Genomic DNA, 9922 nt, shown 5'->3' on the forward strand with positions numbered 1-9922 from the left:
GGATCGTCTATAAGCTAACTAAGCTAATTATGCAATTTTTGACATAAGTAAGCTAAGTACAGATCGTTTTAGAGCTAAGTTAGGTAAAATGGATGGTTTTCGAGGTCAGTAAGCTTATTAAGTCATTTTGGAGGTGAAGAAGCTAAGTCTAGGTCATTATGGTAAGCATTGGAGGAAATAAAGCTAAGTCTAGGTCTTTATGCATGTGTTAAGCAAAACACTAGATAAACTTACCAAGATGTAGGAGGTGTAGGAGCGGGGTGGCTCATGTCGGTAGATGGAGAAGGATCGTGCGATGCTTGTCTGGAGTTACGCTGCACCCAAGATCATTTCCAATGTCTTGTTAGCATGATGACACTCAAATGTTAAGACTAGCAAGTAATGTCCATTCAAATAAAACTCACCGTGGTCCCAGGAGCAATCACTGGCATCGGCGGAGCGGTCTGACCTGTCTTCTCGCACACAGACTGCACATTTGGTTTTGACGACTCAGTCATACTAGTTAGTAATGAGACAAAGACTACATGAATGTTTTGGCTAATCTGCAGAAGAAACTTACCACAAGGAGCTCGTACATGGCCCTTGCCTGCATGTCATTCCGTGCCCTCTCCTCCTCCATCATCTTTGTCGTCCTCTCCTCCAACTCCCGCTGCCTCTCCGCCGCCTCCGCTAGAAGTTTCTCTGTTCTATCTCTCTCACTCTGTATAGCAGCCTGCAACACCACTCACATGACCATTTGTAATCATTGATGGAAACACACACAATGTAATGGAGAAAGATAACTGAGTACGTATCACTAACCTTGATGGCGAGTTGCACTGGCCGTTCACGAGGCCTTATCTCAGGAGCGGAGCTCGACTGGCGCGCCTTGATCTCCGGGAGAGTGCTAGGACAACGGATAAGTCCATCTCCAATGGCTATGGAGCCATGGGACCTCCCGCCACCAGATATCATCAACAGCTCTGGATCAATGGGACCCTGGCTCGGGTTAAAGTCCTCCCCTTTCCTCGCCTTCCCCTCATCTCTATATCTCACGAGCTTGTTGTGGGAGGAGATGTTGGTGAAGTTGTTTGCATCATCGAGGTCAGACTGAGAGAAAGCCTTGACTTTCTTGAAAGAGGCAGTGTGGGCCATGGCATACAGGTCGTACACCTCTGGCACCTTATCCGCCTTGTTGTAGCGTGCCTGAAAGAGAGAAACAATGAAAATTAGTAATTAAAGGGCTCAAGCTAGCATGATGAATGAATTGCATGAATCATGAAGCAAACCACATACCTAGTTGCGCCCGAACTGATATAAGTTGGAGCTGCCTTGATGGTGTGGCACACCTTCCATTTGGGCACGTTTGTCCTTGGCCTCGTTGTGGAGGGCTAGCCATCGTTGTGAGCACCACTCATCGACCAACACCTCCCAACAATCCATCCGATCCGCACACCATCTCGGAGGCGCCTAAGTTAGCAAATAGAAACTTGAGCGCTACGGCTAAGAATTACTAAATGAAGGAACTTAAGTATAGAAGGCCTTAAGATTACCTTCATGTACTGCTCCTTACTCAGGAACTTATCGCGGCACGCCGGCTTGGTCTTCTTGATACCACGCAAGGCGTAGTAGTCTCGAACAGCCTGCACCCGAGCCTCGTGCCGTAAGTTCTGGAGTAGGCGCTTGCAGACGTTCTCGATAACATGTGCCGTGTCCTCCTCGTATCCCTCCTCACACCTGTAGAATGTCTGCAATCAAATGAGACAATATTGATTAGTACAATTAATAACTAGCTAGTTGAATATTTTTAAATGTGTAAAGGAGAAATTACCCAGAACTTTCTGATCACCATGTCTGCCCTCGTGTTGCACACGACACCGTCGATAATCTCATCGGGCGGGGCCGGGGCAGCCATGTAGTGCTCCCAGCTCAATCCAAGCTCTGGAAGCCGACCCTCACCAGGCAACGTGACAAACCCCGGGAAGTTTTGCCAGCAAAGAACTCCAAGGACGGAGTTGGGCCGGCGGACATTATGATGGTGGTCCCAACCCCTGCAGCATGACAAGGCCAACGCATTAGTTATTTGAAAAAACGTGAATGCACAAGGTACAAAAATATTAAATGCACTTACGTACCTCTCCCCATCAGGGAAAATCAACCACCTCTGCTCGCGGGTCACCGGCACGGACGGGAGCCGTGTAGCACCACGCTGGTAGACGGTGCCCCCCTCCTCCTCAAGATCAGTCGGCTCCCCGCCATCATCAGCATGGCCACTCGGCTCCTCGGGCTGATCCGGCCAGGTACCCCATCCGGACGTGTGCTCCTCCGGGGTCACGTGGGCCGAACTCTCGTGGCTCACGTGCTCATGGGCCCAAGACCCGTGGACCAGAGGCTCGTGGACCGGAGTCCGTGTAGCCTCCTCCTCGGACGAGTCCACCCTAGCAGTCACGTGCTCGGGTGAAATGGCTGGGGGTGGCGGCGAGGAAGGCGCCGTAGCAGTCACCCTACCTCCTCTCCCACGACCACGTGCCCCACCTCCTCTCTTCCTACCTCGTCCCCTGCTGGGCACCGCGATCGACGAAGAAGGGCCCGGCGGTGTGGCCATACTGTCCAGCAACGCTCGGCGGAGAGGTGCGTCTGGAATGGAAGACCTCAGACCACGCTCCCGACCAGCGCCCACCATCTTTCAACACCTGCCATGACAAACAGTAAATGAAATTAGTACAATATAAAAAAAGACCGACATGAATAATAATATGTGTATCACTTAAGTGTATCATCATCAAGTACAACATAAAAAAATGTAATACCTGACACTACTAATAATCTCGATCAGTATCATCAATAAATGCATAATCATCATCATCACTATAATCAATGACGGGCTCACAGGGTTCATTGGCATCAACATGTGCAAGGCCACCTTGACGTAATCGGTCAAGCATTGACAGGTCATCCGCAGCAGTAACCTCTTCTTGTTCCGGCTCTTCTTGTTCCTCCTCTTGGGTGATGTCGGATTCATTGTCGCTGTCTACTTCAATGTTTTGGGGTGAAGTATAGCGGTTCTTGAAACGCTTTTTGGAAAGACGTGTCTCTTGGAAGAATTCTCCTTCATATGTGTCTGGGTTAATGTGAGGTTCATAATCCTCTTCCTTTGGGGGAGAAAGTCTAGCACGTGGCGGCACTTCATAAACGACATCCCAACCTTTCAGATTTGGATTAGTTTGGCAGGCCCACGGTAGATAGAATACTTGGGTCGCCTGTTGAGCCATAATATAGACATCAGGAACATCTAAATGAGTGCTTTGGTTGATTTCAACTAGCCCTACATGTTCATGAGTCCTTCTAGTCTCCTTCGGCTGAAACCAATAACATTTGAAGACTACGACATTCGGTGGATTTTCACCATAGAACAGAAGTTCATAAATTGCTTCAACTCTCCCATAATACTCGGTACCTCCTTCGCCGATAGCAGATACACAACAATTTGTTGACTTTCGGTCGGCCATAGATAGCTCTTTGCCATAGGTACGAAAGCGATACCCGTTGATGTCGTACTTGTCAAATGAACGGACCTTATAGTCAAAACCATTAGCGACTTGTCTCAATTCGGCGTCCATAGACTCTGAATTAGCCTACAAGTTTAAGATGAAAGGATTGTTGCATTATGCACAAATTAGCGAATGATATGAAATTGTCTAATAGAAATTACCGTTTGTTTGAACCAAGAGATGAAACCGGGATAGCCACCTGCTTGCTTTGCGAGAAGCTCATACTCTTCGACGAAATCCTTTTGGATCTCCGCTCCATACGAGAATATGGTGACGTATCGACTGTATGACATATCCAGGAATAAGAGTAGTTCAAAGGAAATAGAAGTTGCGAAACAATGTACCGAGAACTTACTCGATGTACGGCCGCACTTCTATCAGGTTGTTGAAGATATACAACGAAATGGTCCGCCATTCTTCGTTATCCAAAGATACTGGATGTGAAACACTAGCTGGTGCGAGATTCCCTTTGAATAGGCTGAGGTTGGATCCACCCTTTTTAGGCTCGTCAGCATTGTACCGAGGCTTCGGATTATGCAAATGACGATTTTTTGCTTCGTAGTGCGCTGTTACGAAGTTTGCCGCCTCCTCTATGATGAATGCCTCAGCCATCGATGCTTCAATTCTACATTTATTTTTACATTTTTCTCGAAGCGTCTTCTGCATCCTCTCAGTTGGGTAGCACCAACGATTTTGCACGGGCCCCCCCAATCTTGCCTCGGTCGGGATATGCAAAATCAAATGCTGCATTGGATTAAAGAAGCCCGGTGGAAAGATCTTCTCTAACTTGCAGATCAACTCCGGTGCCAACTCTTCCATTTCTTCTAGCACGCCAGGCGATAGTTCTTTCGCACAAAGAACACGGAAGAAATAGCTGAGTTCTGCCAGTACTAGCCATTCATCCTCAGGGATGAAGCCACGCAACATCACCGGCATTACCCGCTCAATCCATATGTGCCAATCATGACTCTTGAGACCAAATATCTTCAGTTTATCAAGATTCGCTCCCCTCTTTAGATTCGCTGCATACCCATCGGGGAACATCAACTGTTGTTGCACCCACAAGAGAATTTCCCTCATAGCTGGCCTTCCAAGATTGAACCATGCCTTTGGCTTCGTCCAGTTCTGCTTTCCTTTTGGTTCTTTCATGTTTTGTAACGGCCTATCACATAGCGCCTCCAGATCGACTCTAGCCTTAGTATTATCGTTTGACTTCCCATCTATGCTGACAATGTACCAAAAAGTGCCTCGGCGATATTCTTCTCAGTGTGCATCACGTCGATGTTGTGTGGGCAAAGGAGGTCTTTGAAGTAAGGCAGATCCCATAAGCATGTTTTGTGAGTCCACGCGTGCTTAGTATTATACCCCTTGAAGTACCCTGGACGTTGTGGATCTGGCTCGAGAGCGTTTAACTGATCCAGGGTCTGTTGGCCTGTCAATGCAGGTGGTGCAGAGTTTTTGACAACTCTACCCCTGATGAAGTTCTTCTTGTCTTTCCTGAACTTATGGCGAGGATCCAGGAACTGTCTATGCATGTCGAAGCAAGAAAACTTGCGACCGGCCTGAAGCCAACGAAACTCAAGAGCTCCCTTGCATGTGGGGCACGGGAACCTTCCATGCACACACCAGCCAACGAATAGCGCATACGCCGGCAAGTCATGCGTCGATTACATGTACCAGACACGCATTATGAAGTTCCGTTTGCTAAAGGCGTCGTATGTCTTGAACCCATTATCCCAGGCTTCTTGCAATTCGTCCTTAAGCGGCTGCATGTACACATTCATATTTTTGCCCGGATAGTTAGGTCCTGGAATTATCAACGTCAGGAAAATGTTCTTTCTTTGCATAATCTGTCCGGGGGGGGGAGATTGAGTGGAAAGACAAATACGGGCCAACAACTGTATTGGGCTGCCGTCATACCAAACACACTGAACCCATCCATGCTGATGCCGACTCGAGGATGCCTCGGATCTGCCGCTTTGTCAGCATGTAATTCATCAAACTTTTTCCACGCAACACCATCCGATGTGTGTACCATCATCAGATTCCCATCTGCATCTAGTTCGGTTCTTTTGCCTGTTTTGTGCCATGTCATCTGTCTGGCCGTCTCTTCGACCATGAAAAGACGTTGAAGTCTTGGTACGATTGGCATATACCGAAGAACACTAACGGGAATTTTGGTCTGTGTCTTCTCACCCATACCGTTGTCTACCACAATATACCTGGAAGACTTGCAAATGGGACAATAGTTCAAGTCCGCATAGTCAAGCCTAAATAAGGCACATCCTTTCTCACAGGCATGTATCTTCTCATAGGGCATCTTCAGTGCACGGAGGATTTTGTCCGACTGGTACAGGTTTGTAGGCATTACATGGCCTTTGGGTAGAAAGCGTCCAAATACTGTCATAATTGCGTCATAGCATTCTCTGTCCAAGTTGAACTGAGCCTTCAGAGCCATTACTTGTGAGATGGCATCCAACTAACAAAGCTCAGTGTGCTCGTGGAGCGGACGTTTCGAAGACTGCAACATTTCATTGAAGGCCTTTGCAGATTCCTCCATCTCCTCGTCCGAATCCCGAGCATCATCATAGCCTTGCACCATGTTTTCCATCCCGGTACCATGCTCGTCGGTGCGACGACGATCCACCTCAGCTCGGTCACGTTGGGCAGACACACCATGAAATGTCCACACCGTATAATCGGGCGTAAAACCACTCTTCTGCAGGTGTTTGCCCATTTCAGCCTCTGTCTTCTTTTCCCAATTGCCGCACCGGAAACAGGGGCACCAGGTTTTCTTTTGGCCATTTGCAAATGCGGCTTGCACAAACCCCTTGGTTTTTGTGAACCATTCAGCGCTCCATTTGTTCTGACCAGTGTGACGTATACATCCAAGCACGGTCACTCATCTTGACTTTCAGAGCTATTGGACACACAACAATTATATATGTAATTCACCATGTATATATATTCATTAGTTCATCTACTTTGTCAATTTTATTACGTCCATGCAACCTACACTCTAATAGGTAATGATAGGTCCTAATCCCACCCGTGTATGTGTAGATTGGGTTCATTTTCCCATGCTATGCTCCGGATCCAACGCAAAATTTCGGCAGCACCTCCCCGCTGTTCTCCTGATACACGTCTCTGCAATAAACAGAGAGGATGTGTACCCGGAGAACAATAGGGGAGGCACTGACAAAATATATGCGTCGGATCCGGAGCAAAGCATATGGGAAAATGAACCCAATCTACACATACTCGGGCTGTCCATGGATAGCGTTGGACAATTCGAAAGAATCAAGGTTATAAATATGCAAATGCATGCATATTTATAACTATGACGCTTTCGAACGGGAGACACATATTGGTTACGCATACTGATGATTCAAGACACATATCTAGCTAGCTATCAAGTTTCATCGGAATAGATCAAATAATTAATGGGGGAGGAGGACTTGTCATTTGTGCTCACCCACGAACGAAGGGGCAGAGCTCGTCAAACGCACGGCGAGGTCGTCGAACACCAAACCTCGCAGCGATGAAACAACTGCACATTTAAAACTACACGATCAACACAATTATATATGATGTTTTTCATAACAAAATCGAAAAATATATGACCTAACTAATAATTCACAAATATGTGACCCCGTCGGCCTCTGGAAGGCCAAAAAACACCTTTTCGGGAGGTGTCGGTGGTCGGGGTGTCCTGTCGGTGTCGGGGTGCCGTGTCGGGGTCGGGGTGCTGTTTCGGGGTCGGGGGGTCGGGGTGTCGTCTCGATGTCGGGGTAGTGCCGTGTCGGTGTCGGGGTGTTGTTTCGGGGTCGGGTTGTGGTGTCGGGGTCAGGGTGTCGGGTCAGGCTCGGGGTCGGGGTGTCGGGTCAGGCTCGGGGTGTCGGGGTCGGGGTTGGGGTGTCGGGGTCGGGGTGTCGGGGTCAGGGTCGGGCTCGGGGTGTCGGGGTCGGGGTCTCGGGGTCGGGGTGTCGTGTCGGGGTGCCGGGTCGGGGTCGGGGTGTCGGGTCAGGCTCGGGGTCGGGGTGTCGGGTCAGCCTCGGGGTGTCGGGGTCGGGGTCGGGGTGTCGGAGTCGGGGTGTCGGGGTCAGGGTCGGGCTCGGGGTGTCGCGGTCGGGGTCTCGGGGTCGGGGTGTCGTGCCGGGGTGCCGGGTCGGGGTCGGGGTGTCGGGTCAGGCTCGGGGGGTCGGGGTCGGGGTGTCGGGGTCGGGTTGTCGGGGTCGGGGTCGGGCTCGGGGTGTCGGGGTCGGGGTCTCGGGGTCGGGGTGCCGGGTCGGGGTCTTTTTTCCTTTTCTTCTTCTTCCTCTTCTTCCTTTTCTTCCTCTTTTCCTTTTCCTTCTTCTTCTTCTTCTTCTTCTTCTTCTTCTTCTTCTTCTTCTTCTTCTTCTTCCTCCTTTCCTTTTTCCTCTTCTTCTTCTCCTCTCCTGTTTTTTTCTTCTTCTTCTTCCTCTTCTTCTTTTTTCTTCTCCTCCTCCTCCTCTTCTTCTCCTCCTCTACTGTTTTTTTTCTTTTTCTTCTTCTTCCTCTTCTTCTTTTTTCTCCTCCTCCTCCTCTTCTTCTTCCTCCTTTCCTTTTTCCTCTTCTTCTTCTCCTCCTCTCCTGTTTTTTTTTCTTCTTCTTCTTTTTCTTTCCTAAAACTGAACTAAACCTAAAACTAAACCTAAATCTAATCTAAACATAAACCTAAAACTAAAAAAACAGAAAAAAGGAAAAAACTAAATCTAAACCTAAAACTAAACTAAGACTAAACCTAAACCTAAAACTAAACCTAAAACTAAAACTGAAACTAAATCTAAACTAAACATAAACCTAAAACTAAAAAAACAGAAAAAGAAGGAAAAATAGAGGAGAGGTAGAGCTCACCTGGGCCGGTGGAGGAGGTGGCCGGTGGAGGAGGGGGGCGGGGCGGCCTGGGGCGGCGGCGCCGGGCCCAGGGCGGTGGGGCGCGGGGGGGCGGGGGGCCGGGGCGCGGCGGCGCTGAGACGGGGGGCCGGTGGAGGAGGGGGGGCGGGGCGGCGGCAGTGCCGACGAGGCGGGGGGCCGGTGGAGGAGGGGGGGCAGGGCGGCGGCGCCGGGCCCGGGGCGGTGGGGCGCGGGGGGGCCGGGGCGCGGCGGCGGCGAGTGGTGGTGGTGGCGGCGCGCGTATGGGAGGAGAGAAACACAGAGAGAGGGCGCGGGGTGGGGGGCGGGCCGTTAGATATGTTAAATCTTTGCCGTCCGCCCCCCTTTGCCGTCCGCTTATTTGCTCTTTGCCGTATGCTAGCGGACGACAAAGAGGGGGGCCCGTTAAGTTTTTTTAACCAGCTCCTCAGTGGGGCCCCCTCCCTCTTTGCCGTCAGCTAGCGGACGACAAAGAACTGGCTGATGGCAAAGGCTTTCTTTGCCATCAGCCAGTTCTTTGCCGTCTGCTTTCGGGTAGCTGATGGCAAAGGGCTTCTTTGCCGTCTGCTAGCAGACGGCAAAGAGCTGGCAGATGGCAAAGTAGCTGATTCCAGTAGTGTGACCGACACGCGTCATCCACCATAACGGGTCGCCGTTAAGCTATCGGGTCTGGTTTTGGATCCGATAACCCGCTAACAGCCCGGACCAATGAGGATTTTCCATGTGTAAAATTCTCATTGGCCGGAGGAAACATGTGTCAGCTCACCATGGGGACAGATGTCATCCATTTATAGGACAGGAGGCACCTATGATACGTCGACACGTGGCACGACCCAACAGAGGCCCATATAGGTTAAATGGGCCGACTCAACAAAAGGCCCACAAGATTTTGTGGACTATAATGGGCCAGCCGAGCTAAAGGCCTACAAGATTTCGCCGACCATAAGGGGCCGGCCCAGCTAAAGGCCCACAAGATTTGAGGACACGACTAGGCCGGCCCAGCTAAAGGCCCACAAGATTTTGAGGACACTAGTGGGCTGGCCCGTTAACGACCTGCCATGGTTTGGGCCAAATGTTGGCCCATATTTGATATGGTCCATTAACAGTCTACCATGTTCTGGGCCTAATAAAGGCCCATATTAGATCTAGCCCGTTAAAAGCCTATCATGTTCTGGACCAAATTACGTCCCAGATCAGATTCGGCCCTTTAAGAGGCTTTGGGCTAAATTATGGCCCATATCAGATTCGGCCCGTCAACTAGACGCTATGCTTTTGGGCCCACTTGCTAAAGGCCCAATTAGTAATTCGACCTGATATAAGTTTCGGCCTGTTAAAGGACCGTTTAACATTTCAGCCCTCTATTTATTTCTGCCTGTTAAAAGCCCGTCATATAGTTGGGCCTACCTACGGCCCAGTTTGCATCTGGCCTGCTCACAGGCGATAATCTTATTGGGCCAAACAAAGACTGAGAGAATTTTGGCCTGTTAATGGCCCGT

The 9922-nt window shown here is 49.8% G+C and overlaps 1 long non-coding RNA gene across 1 annotated transcript; it reads right to left on the reverse strand.

Annotated features, from left to right (window-relative positions):
* Positions 1 to 246: 246 nt before the first annotated feature.
* LOC147980605 (uncharacterized) lies at positions 247 to 682 on the reverse strand. The gene is made up of 3 exons (XR_015599805.1): positions 560 to 682; positions 405 to 467; positions 247 to 314 (listed from the first exon to the last, which is right to left on the reverse strand). It is a non-coding gene; the product is annotated as an uncharacterized LOC147980605 (long non-coding RNA).
* Positions 683 to 9922: the final 9240 nt, after the last annotated feature.

The sequence above is a fragment of the Triticum urartu genome, chromosome 3A (genome assembly GCF_056163025.1).
Source record: "Triticum urartu cultivar PI428250 chromosome 3A, HENAU_Tu73, whole genome shotgun sequence".
Lineage (NCBI taxonomy): Eukaryota > Viridiplantae > Streptophyta > Magnoliopsida > Poales > Poaceae > Triticum > Triticum urartu.